Below are 23,621 nucleotides of genomic sequence, written 5' to 3' on the forward strand. Positions count from 1 at the left end.
TTCAGGAAACAGTCTTTACTGTAATGCAGTTTCCACAGAGGCAACCGGGACACAGGATTCCTCGCAGGCTTGCTTGGACTTGTAGTTGTGAGGATATTTATGCAGGCCACTGTGCTGCTAATATATTCCTTAGCTGAGTAGTAGTCATTGGATTTGAAGAGAGAATTGTAACTCACAATTTAGAAGTGGCTGCTGTTCCTTAGGCTTTGGCCTAGATGAGATGAATTTGCAGTATCCAGGACTTTGTGCTTTCTTTAGATCCAGGAACTAAGAGAGAGAGAGAGAGAGACTAGAGACTACAGCTCCTTACATACTAGGGAGCTAGACTAAAGCCCATTGGTTGCTAATGCTTGGGGTTCCTGTGCCCATGGATCTCTGGGTATATCACATGACAGTAGGTCACATGACCAAGGAAGGTCCTATACATTTTATACAAACTGTACAACTTTATAGATATGAACAATAGATACACATACAGTGGGGATCAAAAGTGTGGGCACCCCAGGTAAAAAATTGACTTAATGTGCATAAAGAAGCCAAGGAAAGATGGAAAAATCTCCAAAAGGCATCAAATTACAGATTAGACATTCTTATAATATGTCAAAAAAAGTTTGATTTTATTTCCATTATTTACACTTTCAAAATAACAGTAAACAAAAAAATGGCGGCTGCAATAGTTTGGGCAGCCTGCAGAGTTAATATCTTGTACTGCCCCCTTTGCCAAGTATCACAGCCTGTAAACACTTTTTGTAGCCAGCCAAGAGTCTTTCAATTCTTGTTTGAGGTATCTTTGCCCATTCTTCCTTACAAAAGTCTTACAGTTCTTTGAGATTTCTGGGCTGTCTGTCACACACTGCTCTTTTGAGGTCTATCCATAGATTTTCAATTATGTTGAGGTCAGGAGATTGTGAAAGCCATGGCAAAACCTTCAGTTTACGCCTCTTGATGTAATCCCCCGTGGATTTTGAGGTCTGTTTAGGATCATTATCCATTTGTAGAAGCCATCCTCTCTTTAACTTCTGCTTTTTCACAGATGATGTCAAGTTAGCATCCCAAATTTGCTGATATCTTATTGAATCCATTTTTCCTTCTCCTCGTGAGATGTTCCCTGTGCCACTGGCTGCAATACTAGCACAAAGGGACCTATGGATGGAGGGTAAATTATATACACTTTTATTTACAACTGACTACTGACGTGGTCACTAGTACCCTAAGTTTACCATCCACTAAATAATTGGAAGTAAAACGTAACTTTTATTACTGTGCCTATTATTAAAAACCCAACAAACTCTAAACACATCGCCCCCCCCCCCCCCGAGGTTTCACCACCAGCAGGTGGCTTTCTCAAGGGTTTTAGGGCAAATGGCCGTTTGCCCTAAAACCCTTGAGAAAGCCACCTGCTGGTGGTGAAACATCGGGGGGGGCGTGGTGTTTAGAGTTTTAAATTACAACAGTTTGGTCTCTCAATTTATTTTGCGGACTGCAGCCGCAATCAATTTATTAGTGGCATGTGGCTACATGCCTTATGAATCACTGAGCACATAACAGAGAGACCACCTGTTGGGTTTTTAATATTAGGCACAGTAATAAAAGTTATGTTTTACTTCCAATTATTTAGTGGATGGTAAACTTAGGGTACTAGTGACCACGTCAGTGGTCAGTTGTAAACTGTCTGCAATACAACCCCAAAGCATGATTGATCCAACCCCATGCTTAACAGCTGGACAGAGGTTCTTTCCATTAAATTCCGTTCCCCTTCCTCTCCAAACATACCTTTGCTCATTCCGTCCAAAAAGTTAAATTTTAACCTCATCGGTCCACAGAACTTGTTTCCAAAATGCATCAGGCTTGTCTATATGTTAATTTGCAAAGTTCAAACGCTGATTTTTGTGGTGAGGTCGTAGAAGAGGTTTTCTTCTGATGACTCTTCCATGAAGACCATATTTGTACAAGTATCTCTTTATAGTGGACTAGTGTACCACAACTCCAGTGTTTGCCAGATCTTTCTGGAGGGATTGTGCAGTCATACGTGGGTTTTGAATTTTTTTCTCACAATCCTGCGAGCGGTTCTGCCTGATATTCTTCTTGGTCTTCCAGATCTTGCTTTAACTTCCACTGTTCCTGATGACTGCCATTTCTTAATTACATTCCGAACAGAGGATATTGACATCTGAAAATGTTTTTGCTATCTTCTTATAGCCTTCTCTAGCTTTGTGAGCGTCAACTATTTTCAGTTTCAGATTTCTAGACAACTCCTAAGAAGAACCCATGGTGCTGATTGTTGGGGCAAAGTCAGATGAGTCTGGGCATTTAAAACTTTTGAGATTGGCATCACCTGGTCTTCCCAGATGATGATTGAGAACAATCCATAACACTGGCAGGTCTCAGCTTTGCAAAGGGGGCAGTGCATGCTATAAATTCTTCAGGGTGCCCAAACTTTTGCAGACACCAATTTTGTTCTATTATTTTGAAAGTGTAAATGATGGAAATAAAATCTAACTTTTGTTGACATATTATAAGAATGTCTAATCTGTAATTTGATGCCTTTTGGAGATTTTTCCATCTTTCCTTGGCTTCTTTATACACATTAATACAAATGTTTACCTGGGCTGCCCAAACTTTTGATCCCCACTGTAATGAATATACATTGCATTGACATGAGACAACAAGGGGGGAGCCCTGCAGGAGAGCCCAATGGACCTAAGGGACTCTTCCTGAGGGGACTTAAGGATGGTACAGGACAGGTCCTGTACCGGGACACCACTTTTACAAGGGTCTATTCTTTATGAGATGATAAACAAATAACTTATAGATGTGAGGATTTATGCCACATGTGTGATGATGCATTGTACAGTGCACACATTCTGTGACAATGGGTTATACTGTATGGTGCAGTCCTATGCTGAGGTTATGTACGGCTTGTACTATATCTATAGATTGAATATTAAATATTAATATTCATTTGCATCTCTTTGTATTTATTCCCTGATGTTCTTATGGTTTCTTGTCTTTATTTCTAATAATTAAGTGCAGGATGTTTTGAAGCTTAATGCAGTTCACGTTTGTTGTATAATTGAAAGATCCACTGCTGAGAGGAAAGTCCCTATACAGATATCCTAATGTTACTAAAAGTCTCACTTTGTACAAAGACGCTGCATTTTCACTACCATGATTAAAATGTATACACAATTGGCTTAATTAAAAAGTTACCTTAAAACTTGGAATCATAAACAGGAAATTAGGAAAAAAACAAAAAACTGGATATGCCTCATTGAAGCCATCCAGATATAGAAATGTAGCTGATATTGTCCCTCAATGCTATGTAAAGATGAAATTCTTTGCCAGGTTTATGCATAGATGTTTTTTTCCCCCCCCAATACCGATTGGAGTCCAGTTTGTGCATACATACATATATACATACATACATGTGTACGTGTCTTAAAGGGGTACTCTAGAGTAAACAAAATTTTTTTTCAAATAAACTAGTGACAGAAAGTTAAACAGATTTGTCAATTACAGTAATTAAAAATTCTCAAGCCTGCCAGTACTTCTCTGGAGGAAGTCATGTAGTCTTTCCAGTCAGACGCAATGCTCTCTGCTGCCACCTCTGTCCGTGTCAGGAACTGTTCAAAGCCGGACTTCCAACTATTTAATTCTGCTATTGCTCATAACCATGTCATTTAGGCGGTTAAATGCCGGCAACTGAGTGAGCTCCAATGCCCGTCACTGGTGGCGGGTGTCAGTTGCAGATCGCAGCCAGCACCCATTGGGTATGGAACAGGCTCAGCTCCTGAGCCTGCTCCATACTTGATTACTGCCCATATGCAACATTTGCATAATTAACAGGTTTAAAAAAAACACCATATACTGTATAAATGTCTGTTGATTGTTTAACTACTGTATATCAAACCAGTTTTGGTGCTGTATTTTATTGAGCCTAAGAGAAAGTACCGTATATACTCGAGTATAAGCCGATCCGAATATAAGCCGAGGCCCCTAATTTCACCCCAAAATCCCAGGAAAAGTTATTGACTCGAGTATAAGCCTAGGGTGGGAAATACATCATTGATGTCGAAGGCCGCAGTGGTCTTCAACCTGCTGACCTCCAGAGGTTTCAAAATTACAACTCCCAGCAAGCCCGGACAGTCGATGGCTGTTGTAGTTTTGAAACATATGGAGGTCCGCAGGTTGAAGACCACTGAGGGCGGAGAGTTCACTCGAGTATAAGCCGAGGGGGGTGTTTTCAGCACGAAAAATCGTGCTGAAAAACTCGGCTTATACTCGAGTATATACGGTATGCAATATACTTTACAATCTGTGGGATATATTGTAGAGGCACCTTTTATTTTGTAAATGTTTTACTTATCACCATACTATCTGAGTATTTGGCACTACCTGGCCTTCCTACCTTAACATTGTAGTAAAAAATGGATTTTCCGAACACCCATTTTGTGTCTTTATAAGTTTATTTAGTTGCCTCTCAAGTGTTAGGCGCAAAAGATTCAAGCAATCTCAGACAAATGGAGATGTATCGAAGTGTCATCCGTATGAAGTATCGGTGTTGCTAGGCTGCGAGTTGCCATTAATGAATATTTGATCCTTTGAGAGTAATTTTCCCTGTTTATATCCTATGTACAAATTTAGTCCTGTAATGGATATAATGAAGGTGTAGACACATTGTGCACTTTACATATAAAATGAAATCCCCATGACTTAGGGTTACAGGAAGGTGACAGTGAAATTGTAGGTTACTGCAACCCTAGAATTACTTCAATGATTTCCTCTAAGGAATAAGTTGTGTGACATGGTCGGGATATGGAGTCACACTATATGCTTGTGGGCAATAGTACAATACAATCCCACTGCTTCCTTTTAATCATTTTCATCCAGCCCCCTCCTATCTCATCATGGTCTCTTCAATTCACCTTTACCCTTTGCCCTCTCCCTTGGACTCTCATTAATTTTCTCATTTTAGTCTTTCGTTTTCCAGTTCTACAGTCACCGGTTTACAGACTTGTTGCCTTCTTCTTCTTCTATATTACCAGTGCTCTACAGGTAAAGCAGAAAGAGAGATCTATCATACTGTATTCATCGTATTCACGTATATTCAGCAAAACATTTTTTAACCCCTTAAGGACCAGAGCATTTTTTGCTAATCTGACACCTGTCACTTTAAGTATTAATAACTCTGGGATGCTTTAATATATGAATTTGATTCCGAGAGTGTTTTTTTGTGACATATTCTACTTTATGTTAGTGGTAAATGTCCGTCGATACTTGTTTCATTTCTTGGTGAAAAATTAGAAAATTTCATGAAAAATTTGAAAATGTTGCATTTTTCTAACTTTGAAGCTCTCTGCTTGTAAGGAAAATAGACATACCAAGTAAATTATATATTGATTCACATATACAATATGTCTACTTTATGTTTGCATCATAAAGTTGACATGCTGTTACTATTGGAAGACATCAGAGGGCTTCAAAGTTCAGCATCAATTTTCCAATGTTTCACAAAATTTTCAAAATCTGAGTTGTTCAGAGACCAGTTCAGTTTTAAAGTTGATTTGAGGGGCCTTCATATTAGAAATACCCCACAAATGACCCCATTATAAAAACTGCACCCCTCAAAGTATTCAAAATGATATTCAGAAGTTTCTTAACCCTTTAGGTGTTTCACAGGAATAGCAGCAAAGTGAAGGAAAAAATTCAAAATACATGGCATACTATTTTGGAAACTACACCCCTTAAGGCATGTAACAAGGGGTACCGTGAGCCTTAAAATCCCACAGATGTTTGATGAATCGGATGTGTAAATGAATTCATTTTTTTCACTAAAATGCAGTGAATGCCCCCCCAAATCTCTTCTGAGTATTGTAGTGCACCCAGAGAGCACTGTACATCCACATATGGGGTATTTATATACTCAGAAGAAATGGGGTTACAAATTTTGGGGGTCTTTTTTCCTATTTTCCCTTGTGAAAATGAAAAATGTAGGGTAACACCAGTATTTTAGTGACATTTTTTTTTCCATTTTCACATCCAACTTTAACAAAAATTTGTCACACACCTGTGGAGTGTTAAGGCTCACTATACCCCTTGTTACGTTCCGTGAAGGGTGTAGTTTCCAAAATGGGGTCACATGTGGGTATTTATTTTTTTGCGTTAATGTCAGAACCGCAATAAAATCAGCCACCCCTGTGCAAATCACCAATTTAGGCCTCAAATGTACATGGTGCGCTCTCACTCCTGAGCCTTGTGCACCGCAGAACATTTTATGTCCACATATGAAGTATTTCCGTACTGAGAAATTGCATTACAAATTATTATTTTTTTTTTTCCTTTTACCTCTTGTAAAAATTAAAAGTATGGGGCAACACCAGCATGTTAGTGTAAAAAATTAAAAAAATGTACTCTAACATCCTGGTGTAGACCCCAACCTTTCCTTTTCATAATGGGTCAAAGTAGAAAAGGCCCCCTAAAATGTGTTTTTGGCAATTTCTCCCAAGTACGGAAATACCCCATATGTGTCCCTAAACTGTTGCCTTGAAATACGACAGGGCTTCAAAGTCAAAGAGCAACATGCGCATTTGAGGCCTTAATTAGGGATTTTGCATTTCACTTGTCTCCGATACCAAAAAATACCCTATGGTAGTGTTCTCCAAACAGGGTGCCTCCAGCTGTTGCAAAACTCCCAGTATACCTGGACAGTCAATGGCTGTCTGGCAGTACTGGGAGTTGTTGTTTTGCAACATCTGGAAACAGTTTTGGAAACAGTGCCGTATGAGACGTTTTTTATTATTATTGAGGGGGGGGTAACTGTGTAGGGGTATATGAAGTGTTTTACTTTTTATTTTGTGTAGTGTGGTGTAGTGTTTTTAGGGTACATTCCCACGGGCGGTGGTTTACAGAGAGTTTCCCGCTGGGAGTTTGAGCTGTGGCGGAAAATTTGCTACAGCTCAAACATGCAGTGGGAAACTTACTGTAAACCCCCACCCATATGAATGCACCCTGGGGGGGGGGGTAAACCTCCAGCTGTTGCAAAACTACAACTCTTATCATGCCAATTGGCTGTCAGTGCATGCTGGGAGTTGTAGTTTGAAACAGCTGGAGGCACACTGGTTGTGAAACACAGAGTAAGGTAACAATCTCTGTGTTTCGCAACCAGTGTGCCTTCAGCTGTTGCAAAACTACAACTCTCAGCATGCACTGACAGCCAAAGGGCATGCTGGGAGTTGTAAACAGCTGGAGGCACACTACTACAACTCCCATATCCCCGTTGGCTGTCTGTGCATGCTGGTAGTTGCAGTTATGTAACAGCTGGAGGCACACTTTTTCATAGAAAAAATGTGCCTCCAGCTGTTGCATAAATACAAGTTCCAGCATGCACAAACAGACAAAGGGTATGCTGGGAGTTGTAGTTTTGCCACCAGTTGTTGCAAAACTACAACTTCCAGCATGCCCTTTGGCTGTGCATACTGGGAGTTATTGCTAAGCAACAGCAGGAGGTAAACAACTCACCTCCTGCTGTTGGATCCCTCCGCCACTGAAAACTCTGCTGCTGCTGCTCGTGGACCTCTGCCAATGCTGCCAACTCCAAGGACCCTCCATGCCAATGCCAGGGACCCCCACCTGCCCTGATGGACAGGTAAGGGACCCCTGATTTTCCTGATCGCCGCCCGATCACACCCCAGCAGACTCGGCGATTGATCGGTCGTCCAGACTGATCAATCACGCTATTGTAAGGTGGCACCCATGCCACCTCACTCCTGCTGGTAAAGGGTGATAGGTGCCGTCTCGGACGCCACCTATTGGCCTTTTCTTTTTCGGGTCACCGGAGACCCGATTGACGCGGAATTGCAGCTGATGCGGCCTGAATTGACGACATGAGGGGGGTCTCTTTAATCAGGATTCCCGTTCCGGTCCCCCTCGGGTTGTGGCGAGGACCGGAATTCCCACGGGCGTACGGGTATGCCCTGTGTCCTTACAGTGGGGATCAAAAGTTTGGGCACCCCAGGTAAAAATTTGTATTAATGGGCATAAAGAAGCCAAGGAAAGATGGAAAAATCTCCAAAAGGCATCAAATTACAGATTAGATATTCTTATAATATTTCAACAAAAGTTAGATTTTGTTTCCATGATTTACACTTTCAAAGTAACAGAAAACAAAAAAATTGCGTCTGCCAAAGTTTGAGGACCCTGCAGAGTTAATATCTTGTACTGCCCCCTTTGGCAAGTATCACAGCTTGTAAACGCTTTTTGTAGCCAGCCAAGAGTCTTTCAATTCTTGTTTGAGGTATCTTTGCCCATTCTTCCTTACAAAAGTCTTACAGTTCTTTGAGATTTCTGGGCTGTCTGTCACACACTGCTCTTTTAAGGTCTATCCATAGATTTTCAATTATGTTGAGTTCAGGAGATTGTGAAGGCCATGGCAAAACCTTCAGTTTACGCCTCTTGATGTAATCCCCCGTGGATTTTGAGGTGTTTTTAGGATCATTATCCATTTGTAGAAGCCCTCCTCTCTTTAACTTCAGCTTTTTCACAGATGGCATCAAGTTAGCATCCAAAATTTGCTGAAATTTTATTGAATACATTTTTCCTTCTACTTGTGAGATGTTCCCTGTGCCACTGGCTGCAATACATCCCCAAAGCATGATTGATCCACCCCCATGCTTAACAGTTGGACAGAGGTTCTTTTAATTAAATTCTGTTCCTCTTCTTCTCCAAACGTACCTTTGCTCATTCCGGCCAAAAAGTTAAATTTTAACCTCATCGGTCCACAGAACTTGTTTCCAAAATGCATCAGGCTTGTCTATATGTTCATTTGCAAAATTCAAACGCTGATTTTTGTGGTGAGGACGTAGAAGAGGTTTTCTTCTGATTACTCTTCCATGAAGACCATATTTGTATAAGTGTCTCTTTATAGTGGAATAGTATACCACAACTCCATGGTTTGCCAGATCTTTCTGGAGGGATTGTGCAGTCAAACGTGGGTTTTGAATTATTTTTCTCACAATCCTGCGAGCTGTTCTGTCTGATATTTTTCTTGGCCTTCCAGATCTTGCTTTAACTTCCACTGTTCCTGATGACTGCCATTGCTTAATTACATTCTGAGCAGAGGATATTGACATCTGAAAATGTTTTGCTATCTTCTTATAGCCTTCTCCAGCTTTTTGAGCGTCACCTATTTTCAGTTTCAGATTTCTAGACAACTGCTTAGAAGAACCCATGGTGCTGATTGTTGGGGCAAGGTCATTTGAGTCTGGGCATTTAAAACCTTTGAGATTGACATCACCTGGTCTTCCCAGATGATGATTGAGAACAATCCATGATGCTGGCAGGCCTCAGCTTTGCAAAGGGGGCAGTGCATGCTATAAATTCTGCAGGGTGCCCAAACTTTTGCAGACACCTTTTTTTGTTTTTTGTTATTTGAAAGTGTAATGATGGAAATAAAATCTCACATTTGTTGACCTATTATAAGAATCTATAATCTGTAATTTGATGCCTTTTGGAGATTTTTCCATCTTTCCTTGTCTTCTTTTTGCACATTAATACAAATTTTTACCGGGGGTGCCCAAACTTTTGATCCCCACTGTAAGTACCAGAGCGTCAGGGCATACCTGTATGCCCTGTGTCCTTAATGGGTTAAATGCAGTAGAGAGGAAGGAAAAAACCCTTTCAAAGGTCGCTGCGGTCGTCCTGGTGAGATGAAGATAAGAAGCCCCAGGCAGAAGTATTTTGCAAGGTTTAGCTTCTTTATTGATGCAGAATCATAGCAAACAGGGATACAGACAGGATAACGTGTTTCGGGGGACAGCGCCCCCTTCTTCAGATCAGTGCTAACACATAATGGGGGTTACAAAGTATATATATATATATATACTTGAAAATGGCGCCAAACATAAGGGGGAGGGGCTACAGTGGAAAGGGGCACATACTGTAAAAGCGTCATACATTGTTCAAAATAGGCATCTAATACATAAGTCCCTATTCCAATACATAGTGATATATATTGGAGTGGAACTGTTATAAAAAATCAAAGGGTAAAAACATTGGTGAACAGTGAATCGTATGCACGCATCTGGAGCCGCTGGCAGTCTATGCCGCAGCTCCGGAGCACGCGGCGGAAGTGGCCGTTGTCACGGACGCGTAACTATGCAACTGTCGGAAGCGTCCTGCCAGAGTGTGTTACCCGGGAGACGTACGACTCGCAGAAGCGCAGCGTATCACGGGCAGCGCCCAGTAAGCCGTCTCGCTGATGATGACAGCCGCTGTAGTCACTCGCTGGGGCCAAAAAGAGGCTGCAGAAAAGATACACATGTAAAGGTAACAGTATATGTAGATAACTGAACCTGGAGCCGATGGTGTGGCAATGTGGAGAATGTGGCAGTTGTCACAGCAGGATAAATATAACACATAGGGTGAAACATTAACCCTATGTAAACCAGGGAGTGATTGTAGGGTTTCCTCAAAGGCAGGCAGCACAGCAGGAGTGGGAATGGGGAGGGAGGGCAGAGGGTGAAGCTTGGCACGGGGCAGGGTGTCACCAGGACGGGGGCCATGAGGAGGCACGGCACAGTCCTGATAAGCCTTGGGGAGACCAGGTGTAGGAGGAGGCACTGAGGCTTGCCTGACGGGACTGGGAGGAGAGGAGAGGCATTTCTTGTGGCAAGCAGAGCCCCATTTCTTGATCTCCCCGGTGGTCCAGTCAAGGGTGGGAGAATGAAGCTGGAACCATGGCAGACCGAGGAGGACTTCAGAGGTGCAGTTGGGAAGGACGAAAAATTCAATCTTTTCGTGATGGGGTCCAATGCACATTAAGAGGGGTTTTGTGCGGTAACGCACGGTGCAATCCAATTTAACTCCGTTGACCGCGGAAATGTAGAGCGGCTTGATGAGACGGGTCAGCGGGACGCAGAACTTATTCACCCAAGAGTCCAGAATAAAATTTCCAGAGGCACCAGAGTCCAAGCAGGCCACGGCTGAGAGGGAGGAGTTGGCAGAAGGAGAAATCCGCACGGGCACAGTGAGACGTGGAGAAGCAGACGTCATACCAAGAGACGCCACACCCACGTGAGCTGGGTGCGTGTGTGCGTTTCCTAGACGTGGAGGACAAATAGGGCAATCCACCAAGAAATGTTCGGTACTGGCACAGTACAGACAAAGATTTTCTTCCCTACGGTCAGTCCTCTCTTCCTGGGTCAGGCGAGACCGATCCACTTGCATAGCCTCCTCAGCGGGAGGCACAGGCGTAGATTGCAAAGGATACTGTGGGAGAGGGGCCCAGAGATCTAGGTCTTTTTCCTGGCGGAGCTCCTGGTGTCTCTCAGAAAAACGCATGTCAATGCGGGTGGCCAAATGGATAAGTTCTTGCAGGTTGGCAGGAATCTCTCGTGCGGCCAGCACATCCTTGATGTTACTGGATAGGCCTTTTTTAAAGGTCGTGCAGAGAGCCTCTTTTTTCCAAGATAATTCCGAAGCGAGAGTACGAAATCGGATGGCGTACTCGCCTACTGAAGAATTACCCTGGACCAGGTTCAGCAGGGCAGTCTCGGCAGAAGAAGCTCGGGCTGGTTCCTCGAAGACACTACGAACTTCAGCGAAGAAGGACTGGACTGTGGCTGTGGCAGGATCATTGCGGTCCCAGAGCGGTGTGGCCCAAGACTAGGCCTTTCCAGAAAGAAGGCTCACTACGAAATCCACCTTAGACCGTTCTGTAGGAAATAGGTCCGACAACATCTCCATATGCAGGGAACATTGAGACAAAAATCCACGGCAGAGTCTAGAGTCCCCATCAAATTTGTCCGGCAGGGACAAGCGGAGGCTTGGAGCGGCCACTCGCTGCAGAGGAGGTGCAGGAGCTGGCGGAGGAGATGGTTGCTGCTGTAGCAGTGGCAGAAGTTGCTGTAACATGGCGGTCAACTGCGACAGCTGCTGTCCTTGTTGGGCAATTTGCTGCGATTGCTGAGCGACCACCGTGGTAAGGTCAGCGAGACTTGGCAGCGGCACCTCAGCGGGATCCATGGCCGGATCTACTGTCACGATTCGGCTAGCAGGTTGTGGATCCTCTGTGTCAGCGAGGGATTGGCGTGGACTGTGCCGGTGGACCGGTTCTAAGAGGCTACTGGTGTTCACCAGAGCCCGCCGCAAAGCGGGATGGACTTGCTGCGGCGGTAGCAACCAGGTCGCATCCACTAGCAACGGCTCAACCTCGCTGACTGCTGAGAAGGCGTGGGACAGAAGGACTAGGCAGAGGCAAGGTCAGACGTAGCAGAAGGTCGGGGCAGGCGGCAAGGTTCGTAGTCAATATGGATAGCAGGAGATCTGGTAACAAAGGCTTTGGACAACACTAAACGCTTTCACTGGCACAAGGCAACAAGATCCGGCGAGGGAGTGCAGGGGAAGTGAGGTATTATAGCCAGGGAGCAGGTGGAAGCTAATTAGGCTAATTGGGCCAGGCACCAATCATTGGTGCACTGGCCCTTTAAGTCTCAGAGAGCTGGCGCGCGCGCGCCCTAGAGAGCGGAGCCGCGCGCGCCAGCACATGACAGCCGGGGACCGGGACGGGTAAGTGACTTGGGATGCGATTCGCGAGCGGGCGCGTCCCGCTATGCGAATCGCATCCCCGCCGGCAATGTCAGTGCAGCGCTCCCGGTCAGCGGGTCTGACCGGGGCGCTGCAGAGAGAGAGACGCCGTGAGTGCTCCGGGGAGGAGCAGGGACCCAGAGTGCTCGGCGTAACACATGTGTATCTTTTCTGCAGCCTCTTTTTGACCCCAGCGAGTGACTACAGCGGCTGTCATCAGCGAGACGGCTTCCTGGGCGCTGCCCGTGATACGCTTCTGCGCGTCGTACGTCTCCTGGGCAGCACACTCTGGCAGGACGCTTCCGACAGCTGCATAGTTACACATCCATGACAATGGCCACTTCCGCCGCGTGCTCCGGAGCTGCGGCATAGACTGCCAGCGGCTCCAGATGCATGCATATGATTCACTGTTGAACAATGTTTTTACCCTTTTTTTTTTTTATAACAGTTCCACTCCAATAAATATCACTATGTTATTAGATGCCTATATAAATGATTGCCTATTTTGAACAATGTATGATGCTTTTACAGTATGTGCCCCTTTCCACTGTAGCCCCTCCCCCTTATGTTTGGCGCCATTTTCAAGTGTATATATACTTTGTAACCCCCATTATGTGTTAGCACTGATCTGAAAAAGGGGGCGCTGTGCACCGAAACGCGTTATCCTGTCTGTATCCCTGTTTGCTATGATTCTGCATCAATAAAGAAGCTAAACCTTGCAAAATACTTCTGTCTTGGGCTTCTTATGTTCATCTCACCGGGATGACAGCAGCGCCCTTTGAAAGGGTTTTTTCCTTCCTCTCTACTGCATATTCCTCCAGGACTGGCCAGTCCTGTCCTGTACCCTGGGCCCAGCAGCTGCATCCGGTGTACCAGCATCTATACTTCTAACCCCATTGTGGGTTTACATGCAAGTTTTTTGCTTGCTCAAGGTGAGCACCCATTACCTATTCTTCTACTACCCCTCTACCTGTCACCAACGGTATCACACTAGGCGCCTTCCCGCCGGTCTTCCTTTTGGCTTTTTTCAGACTTAATGGGTTAAAGACACTGTGAATTTTGGTCTTAAATGGGCACTGCCAGATACAAAAACTTTTGATATGTTGTGAAGCATGCAAAACCAATAGGTTTTGCAATTGCCCTCATTACAACATTTTCAGTATTTCCTACTGAAAAAGCCAGTCAAACAACAGCCCCCCTGCCTGCTTGGACACATACTAGTCCTACTGTGTCCATGCATCATCACCTTTGTCATGGACCCACTTCCTTGATTGACAGCTTGTGTCCCGCTACTATCAGTGAGGACAAGCTGGAAGTTGTAGCTTTGCTAATGCTATGGGAGATGTGAGCAGACAGCATACTGAGGGAGGGGGAGGAGACCTGCACAGTGAGGCCACGCCCCCTCCCTTTGAGAGGAATTCAGACTAGTGAGCTAAATTAAAAGTGTAATAAAAAAAAGGTGCTAAACACATAAAAATTAGATGTACATGGTCATGATTAGGTACTGAGTTAAAAAAAAAAGTTTTTTGTTGGATCTGACAGGTAAGCTTTAAGGATACAGTAAATTTTCGTTTTTGCATTTCTTTCCTCTTCACGTTTTAATAGCCATAACTCTTCTATTTTTCCATCCACAGTTCCATATGGGGCTTGTTTTTTGTGCAACCAATTGAGCTTTGTAAAGACACTTTTAATTTTTCCATAAAAAAATTAATTAATTAATAAAAAAAAAAAAAAAAAAAAATATATATATATATATATATATATATATATATATATTATATTATTTGTCTTTATGTGTGTGTGGTGGGGGAGGTATGGGAGATTTAAAAAAAATGTTATTATTGAATTTATAAAGAACTGACCTAGTCCACAATGTTGCACAGACATTGTCACCATTCATATCAGTCTCTGTTGCTTTTGGGACTCACAATCTGAATAAAAAATGAACCTATCAATATATTTTAGGGTATGAGACAGAACCTAGCGGAAGCCCACATAAACTTAGTGAGTAGAAATGTGCTGATACCGATACTAGTATTGGTGCCGATACCTTGCATTTGCATGGTATCGGGGACTCGTTTAATGTCTCTGATACCTGCTGCAGTGCAGTGTCCTCCCGTCCAATGCCCAGCTCCACTGCCCCGTTCTCTCGTCCGCATCATGGGGTCCCAAGGAGGAGCATGTGACTCACACATCACTCCACCTCCTCCACTGCGCCCAGCGCAACGCTACGGAGGAAGCAGAGTGACATGTATGTCACATGCTCCTCCATAGGATATGACGCCATGATGCGGACAGGAGAACAAGGAAGCAGGGCGATAACACCCGACAGAGGACATGCGCCAGTGAGCAACTACCAGTTGCACTACCGAGGGGGGGAGGAGTGGATTGCTGTGTACAAGGAGGGGTGGCTGCTGTGTACAAGTGGGGCCTGCTGGGTACAAGGGGAGGGACTGCTGTCTACAAAGGGGAGGGTCTGCAGTCTACAAGGAGGGGCCTGCTGTCTACAAGGAGGGGCCTGTTGTCTACAAGGGGCGGGGGCTGCTGTCTACAAGGGGGGGGCTGCTGTCTACAAGGGGGGGCCTGCTGTCTACAAGGGGGGGCTGCTGTCTACAAGGGGGGCCTGCTGTCTAATAGGGGGGGCCTGCTGTCTACAGGGGGCGCTGCTGTCTGCCAGGGGGGAGGGCTTGCTGTCTACAGGGGCTGCTGGTAATGTCTGCAACTAGTTATGCTTATACTACCTACAAGGGGACATTACCTACTATTAAAGGCAATCTTAAAACAGTCACCTGCTCTAACTTCGATTTATAGGTAGATAGTGCAGGTGACCCGGTTTTTACCGATGCTCACCATGTGAACATCAGTGCAATCGCTCCAGAGACATCGGTCTCACCGCCAATGTAAATTCCCTGTACTGTCCACAGGAGAAGAGAGAAATCTTGGCTCATATTACAGCAGCCGCCTCCATTGTACACAACAAGGAACCCACATATCAGCACGGTAAGCAGCGCCAGAAACCGGGTCACCCTGGTGTCAGATTCCCTTTAAAATAAAAGTACTCATAATTGGTATCGGCAAGTACTAGAATTAAAGTATCATTACTCGTACTCAGTCTTAAAACAACATAAAAACTTAATGGAAATGTTGCCCTTACCTGGATTTAAACCCAGGGAAGCAATGCAATAACTCTAACCACTAAGACAATGGCCCTCATTTACAAAGAAAAACAGGTTGTAAGTCTATGTTGCTTTCTTACCCAATTGCTTTTTTCCCCTGGTATTTATTATTATGTCGCATCCTGTTTGTCGCATGTGCGTCTTTTTGGCTTGGTTTCCAACTCCTCTGAGTTGTCAGGAAAAAATCCACAACAATTGAACAAATTTGGGTTGGAAAGCTTTATAAATATGTGGGAAAACTCAGAAATGTCGGGTTACTCCTCTTTTTTGGGTTTGGGAGAATCCACATCGGGTCCTTCGGGAAAAAATGTTGCATCGTGTCGCAGAATGGCGCACGATGTCTGCGACATGTCGCAGACAAAGATGCGACAAAAAAACCTGACAAAACAAGTCGGGTTTAGAATAGTAAATGAGGGCCAATGTGCTTCCCAAAATGACAAAAATGGTCCCAAACCTAGAAGGCAACAGAACACTTTATAAGGTTTGGAGCTAAATATAGGCAATCAAGCCATGAATCCAAGACATTGCTGGCAAGTCGAAGTTAAATTGGGACCTGCTTGATACCTGATTTTTGATGCCTATCCTAAGTTACAAGGAAGCTTGTGACCTTTTCAAAATATTTGACATAATTGAAATTTTGCCAATGGTTGCAAGTTGGCTCTCAGCTTTTTCCTTTATTAAAATATTAAATGCCACAATTTACTGTTGGAACACTAAGTAACTATAGTTAATGGGTTGTTGAGCTATTAAAAACATATCCCCAATTTACAGAACGGGGCCGACCTCTCCCTGCTGAATGCTCTGGACGTACTCATCTTAGCAGTGACAGCTCGCTCGCTGCAATGGTGTCCCACCTCAGTGAGTGGATCACTGCCAAGATGAGTATGTCTCAGGAGGATAGGGCCAGAGGATTCACTGGGGAGAGACAGACCCTGTACTGTGGATAGGTGATACGTTTTTATTAGCTGGAACTGAAATAGGTAACCAAATATGTGCACGCAGATTGTAATGTATTGCAGCAACCAGAGCTAAATATATCGGTAGGAACCATGGGCACCTTAGGTTTGTGCCTACAGGCAGCTTAAGGGAAAGAGTGTATGCTGAATCGAAAGTTTACATATGAATTCCCTTTGAATGTCTTTGAATCAGAGGTTCTCTGATACTTTAACATAGGACAGGCCATTAGTGTTTTATTGGTCGGATATCCGACTTTCAGGACCAACACAATGAAAAGGCTGTGGGGCAGTGCTAAGCATTATATACCCTCCATTGTTTACACAGGTACAGCTTCTTATTTGTATGGGTTGTGTCTGGTACTACAGCTCCTCCTCTCCAGTCCCATTCAATTGTATGGGACAAGCTGCAGTAAATGGTTGCAGTATGGCCGTCCATAAGGATGAGCCTCTGTCTGTGTAAACAATAATAGGGATGTGATGCCCCCTTCATTGTGCTGATCAGTGCTACCATGTTGGCCTTGCAGTCACATGACCAAGGTATAGTCTAAATGTTGTTTCAAAAGATTTTTAGAAACCTGCATGATTTGGTTACATTAAAGGGGTTATCCAGGAATAGAAAAAACTGAGTAGATTTATTCAAAAACAGCATCCCACCTGTCCTCAGGTTGTGTGTGGTATTAAAGTTCAGTTCTATTGCAGTGAATGGAGACAAGTTGTAATACCAAACACAACTTGAGGACAGGATAACCCATTTTACCCTTCAAAGTGGACACAAGGTGATTTTTGGGCTCTTACTGAGCCCCAGAGATTCTCCTCCATAGTGTACAGCTATCTTTTATGCTCTCCATTTCAGGGGGCGGGACCAGAGCTGAACTGTTTGGAAGTAAAAAATAATAATAATAATTACTACTTCCCTTAATTGCCTGTCCAATCACAGTGCATACTCAACTCTGCTATGCCATGACAAAGTGTTGGTTAAAGTGCATTCATCAAGGTAGCTCTGTGTTAGGCTGATCATTTACACAGTACACAACTAAAGATGACAAGTGGAGGGAAAAGGGGTTACTGATCCATTGGTGCATATGCTTTTTTAGCAGAAATAAAAGGTACTGCCTCCTGTATCTAGTCTCCTCTCCTTCCAATAGTCTGCTGGCTTGTCATCACCAGCGCTTCAGTGCTTGCTGTAACCCCTTCCTTACCATGATGCTGTTTCATGGTAAGGAAGGGGTTACAGCAAGCACTGAAGCGATGGTGATGACAAGCCTGCAGACTATTGGAAGGAGAGGAGGAGACTAGATACAGGAGGCAGTACTGTGTGCATAGGGGTTACACTAAGCACTGCTACTGCAGAGATAAGAGGGAAGCCTTCAATTCCCTTTCATGAGCAGTTCAGATGGTCTGGAGAATGGACACTGAATGCAGGTTCACTGTTTTTCTTTCTCCCTCTCTCCTGCACAGAGCAGTTGCTAAGTTCCGTCTTCACTAACTGTGTTCCGTCTTGGTTTCTTTTGTTACTAGAGTTGTTTTGAACCTAACAACAGAAAGTGGACAGCAAATTACAGGAAAGGGAGACATCTAGTAGCTAAGACTTTAAATCTGTTTTGCTGGAGTAAGGAGTTACATTTGATGAATAAAGTGATAAACTGAAATGCTTTGAATCACATAAGCTTTCACGTTGAGGAAAGTTGTTTGAAATGACAGTGACCATTTAAAAGTAATGAGAGGGAGTGGGGGTTGGGGTGGTAGGGCAGGGGCAGTTCCGTTTCTGGCTAGAGAAGAAAGACTCAAGTCCCTCTAAGCCCGCAGTGTGGAGATCTGGTCCTGGCGAGTAACAGACAGTCTGCAAAAAAGTTTGGCCTGGAGATCCAGAGAACCTGATAAAGGAAGCCATTGATAGACCCTGGTATGGATTGGTGGACATGACTGTTACATGACTGTTCTAGAATCCTCAGGGTCTACCAAATATCACTGCAGAAGTTGTGTATTGTTCAATCTGTCTTTCCAAGTTAATGCCATTAAAGGGGTTTTACTACATCTTATCCCTTATCCAAAGGCGGGACCCCTGCAATCTCGGTGCAGCCCCCGGCATTCTGTGCCGGGCGCTGCCTCTGAGACGGGGACGTGATGTCATGGCCACACCCCCTAGTGATGCCACACCTCTTCCTATAGACATGAATGGAGGGGTGTGGTGTGACGTCAATAGGCGGTTTGGCCGTGATGTCACGTCCCCGTCTCAGAGGCAGCACCCGGCACAGAATGCCAGGGGCTGCACCGAGGCCGGACCCTGCGATCATACATCTTATCCCCTATCCTTTGGATAGGGGATAAGATGTAAAAAAAAGCCGGAATACCCCTTTAAACTGGTGCTCTTCTTTTACTGCACATAAAGCGGTAAAGAAGTTACCATAACTTCCCAAACACAATTGTCACCAATACTTATACACCTTACACCTCACAGCCAAACATTGATGATTATGCAATGAAGAGACATTTTTATACTTAGTTTTAAAATACTTTTCTCAGTATTTCTTGGATGTCCGTATGACCACTCATTGATACTCTCCACTTTGAGAATCTGCCATATCAAAAGAATGATCAGCAAGATACATCTCCGCTCTTGCCACCTTTGGACACTTTCCCTACTGCTTGTTCAGCAAAGCAGTGCCTTGTAATCCGCTGAATACAAGTAATGTAACCAGTCGATCAATAATAAGGAAGAATTAACATTACACTTCATATAAAAGAGAAAAATTACTTAATTAAAAATGTAAGTCGAATGAGCCTGGTGGAATAGAGATATATCAAAGCCGATCATACACAAAAGTATATTGTATATATGAATGCTTCAGGGTTAGAAGCGACATGAAAGATAGAGGACCGGGGAGGAGAGATGGAACGGGGAGACAGCTGCAGGGATTCTGTTCCAAGAATAGAGATGACCTGTTACCTTTCATATGGAGATATACCATACAGAACAGATAACTAATTCACAGAGGTCCTGCTTTGGCTGTGAGACACAGTAACTCTTCAGTGATTGCAAATTGTCATATTGTCCCTTTCTTGCCCTCGCACTGATTGGAGAGACGCTTTAGAAATCTGCTGTGCTTTCGGGCTGCATAAAAATGAGCGTGCACATTCTCAGACTGCTGACCTGCCGAACAGAAAGGTGTCTCAGGCCCAACTTAAAGAAGAAGAGGAAAGAGAGCCAAGAAAAAGAAAGACGCCAATATGGAGATTTTCAATCGCAGAAAAAGATGCAAACTTGCATCTTTTACAGCTGAGCCAGGGCCCAGTTGAATTTCCTATCAGCGCCGTGTAGAAGACTGCGTGCAAATAAAGTCAGCTGGGGCTTTAATATTTCATGTTTGATTCAGTTTAAGAGTGAGATGAAGAGATAAGAGGAGAATATGTTGGTTGCAGACTGACTATGGTCCAATGCTAGTAAGACAGAAATGCATGACAAGCTAAAACCAACTTTAAAGGCTATGGATACCATTTTATAGGTCATTTCTGAACAAATTTGCAGTTGTTTTATATTTGCAGCAGTTTGCATTTGTATTCTGAAGCTGGTATGTTTTATAATATATCACAAAATACTCAATGTCATTCAGTGCTCATTTCCTCAGACCAGCTCTGTAACAAACCTCCTCCTCATGTAATCACCTTACTACTGGGGTGACACACTGTAACAAACCTCCTCCACATGTTATCTCCTTACTATTGGGGTGACACACTGTAACAAACCTCCTCCTCATGTAATCTCCTTACTACTGGGGTGACACACTGTAACAAACCTCCTCCTCATGTAATCTCCTTACTACTGGGGTGACACACTGTAACAAACCTCCTCCTCATGTAATCTCCTTACTACTGGGGTGACACACTGTAACAAACCTCCTCCTCATGTAATCTCCTTACTACTGGGGTGACACACTGTAACAAACCTCCACCTCATGTAATCTCCTTACTACTGGGGTTACACACTGTAACAAACCTCCTCCTCATGTAATCTTACTACTGGAGTGACACACTGTAACAAACCCCCTCCTCATGTAATCTCCTTACTACTGGGGTGACACACTGTAACAAACCTCCTCCTCATATAATCTCCTTACTTCTGGAGTGACACACTGTAACAAACCTCCTCCTCATGTAATCTCCTTACTACTGGGGTGACACACTGTAACAAACCTCCTCCTCATGTAATCTCTATTACTTCTGGAGTGACACACTGTAACAAACCTCCTCCTCATTTAATCTCCTTACTGCTGGAGAGACACACTGTAACAAACCTCCTCCTCATGTAATCTCCTTACTGCTGGAGAGACACACTGTAACAAACCTCCTTCTCATGTAATCACCTTACGACTGCGGCGGCTAGGTTTTGCTGAACGGGTGGGTGCTTCGAATGCTGGCTAACTTTATTGCTGCGGGCAGAGTGCCTTCCCCATCAAGAGTCTAGGCGGCTGCCTATTTTGCCTGTAAGCAGAGCTGGCCCTGGGTAGGATGTCTCGGTCTCGGCACGACGCCTTGCACCAGGGGCATGTTATCACACTCTCCCTCACTGCTATCAGTATTTGGTTTGCTTGTAGGACCCCCCTTGTATACAGGGTCAAGGGCTGGGAAAAAAGTGTGGGAACTCACCCAAGATTTCCACTCAAGGGTTAGTCTGGAGGACTTCTGCTAATCGCAACAGCATTCCTGCTGTGGAAAAAGTGCAGGAACTCAGTTTCCATTGTGCGAAAAGATGAGAAAAGAAATCTACATATAAATAAAAAAGCTACATAACACAATTAAAAAGAGGCTGAAATCTGATACGTTCTGTAAAGCAACATGACCGTCTTTAAATGGTAAATAAACAAACAGGGTTCATGCACAAAGTAGAGGCCCGTTCACTAATCCTGTACGGTAGTGTACAAAGGCCATTTGGCCAGGTGTGTGTTGCTAGGGTCGTAAAAGATCAGAGACAGAATCCCATCCCCCCCCCCCACCACCCCACGAGCTAAAGTCAGATTCACAGAAAAATATACAACAATTACATCCAAAGGCTCATAGTTAACATCTTCTCAGATTGTAGACCTTTTTTTTAGTCGGTCTTCTTCATTTGGGCCAAACTATCAAGAACTCTTTTTCCAGCAATGCTTGATCTTTGTAGAATGTGCTGTCCAGGTCATTACTCACTTTTCAAGCATCTCCACCCCACGCCCCCCCCCCCCCCCTCCGTCTTTCAAATCGAAACTCCCCATCCCGGCGTCCATGCCATGCTACAGTCACCTCTAATATTATGCCTACTGTGCTGAACAGTGCCCCAAAATGAAGTACTGCAGAAATAACTATAGTTAACCTAAAATAATAATACCATATCGACAGTGTCGCAAAAATAATAGTACTACACATAAACATTACAGCAATAGTGCGACAGTCTAACAATTCTGCCTAATTTTTTCAAATCAACTGGTGGCAGAATGTTATACATATTTGTAAATTATTTAAAAACTTAAAAAATCTTAATATTTGCAGTACTTATCAGCTGCTGTATGCAGGGCCGGACTGGGGATAAAAACCAGCCCTGGAAAAAGTTGCATACCAGCCCCATATTGCGTAATGTTTCAAGCTCATGACATATCGTAATTATATACTTGTTCATAAAAGGGGAAAGCATTCATTTTAAAACACATACATGAACACGAATGTGAACTTTACACTTCAATAGCTTTATTGTAGACCAGCTTTTCCCAACCAGGGTGCCTCCAGCAGTTGCAAAACTACAAGTCTTAGCATGTCCAGACAGCTTTTGGCTGCTCGGGCATGCTGGAAAATGTAGTTTTGCAACAGCTGGAGGCACCCTGGTTGGGAAACACTACAGTAGACCATTATCCCATGCAACTGGGTCAGAACTAAGAATAATCCAAAAACGTTTACTTTAAAAAATAGAAGATAATAATAATAATAATAATAATAATCTCTTACTTTGTATAAGTTACTCAACATACACCAAACCAGTAGTTGATAAATAGACCATAGACCACAGACCAGTATAACCAACAACAGCTCTATACAAGGTTCAAATAATTGTACCCCACTATGACTACACATTACCCCCACATAGTAACAGGGTAATATTACCATATAAATACTGAATAAACCACTTTACACAGAAGTTAGTGCCTCAGCTCTACACAGGCTCTACAGACCATATAAGAGATTACATACAGTTACATCAGGTGACGTCTTCTCTGATCCGTGTCAGTCAATTTCCTTTTCTTATCCATCCGGCCCAGACCGTCATGACTATTTCTTCCAGCCACAACTCCACAGAACCTGCCAAAACAAACATTTAAGACTCTGCACTTTTCCAGCACTTATAGTGCTCAGTATAGTGGGTAGAAAAGTGGGTTGGGGGAAGAGTAGGTAGCCCCCCCCCCCTTTAGGCAGTTGGTCACTCAAGGGGGTAGACAGGTCCCTTTACATCGTTTCACACAGGTAAAGCCCACAGTGGGTAGGTAGGGAATACCCCTATAAGATAGGATACCCAAGTAGATCGATAATGTCCCTAGTAGGTGATGCCTCCAGGTAGGTAATATCCCCAGTAGGTAGTAGTTGATGCCTCCAGGTAGGTCGTATTTATTGCCCCCAGTAAGCATGTAGTAGGTAATGCCCCCAGTAGGTATGTAGAAGGTAATGCCCCCAGTAGGTAGTGCCCCCAGATAGGTAATGCCCCCAGTAGGTAGTGCCCCCAGATAGGTAGTGCCCCCAGTAGGTAGCTTCATCATGTAGGTAATGCCCCCATTAGGTAACTTCCCCAGTTGATAGTGCTCCTCAGGTAGGTAATGCACCTAGTTGGTAGTACCATCAGTAGGAAGTTCCCCCAGGTAATGCCCCCAGTAGATACTGTCCCCAGTATATA

At 43.9% G+C, this 23,621-nt stretch overlaps 1 long non-coding RNA gene across 1 annotated transcript; it reads right to left on the bottom strand.

The window, feature by feature from the left end:
- On the bottom strand, positions 1 to 22,995 carry LOC130281564 (uncharacterized). Its single transcript, XR_008846039.1, has 3 exons — positions 22,928 to 22,995; positions 4,926 to 5,049; positions 1 to 267 (listed from the first exon to the last, which is right to left on the bottom strand). It is a non-coding gene; the product is annotated as an uncharacterized LOC130281564 (long non-coding RNA).
- Positions 22,996 to 23,621: the final 626 nt, after the last annotated feature.

This window comes from Hyla sarda, chromosome 7, assembly GCF_029499605.1.
Source record: "Hyla sarda isolate aHylSar1 chromosome 7, aHylSar1.hap1, whole genome shotgun sequence".
In the NCBI taxonomy this organism is placed as follows: Eukaryota; Metazoa; Chordata; class Amphibia; order Anura; family Hylidae; genus Hyla; species Hyla sarda.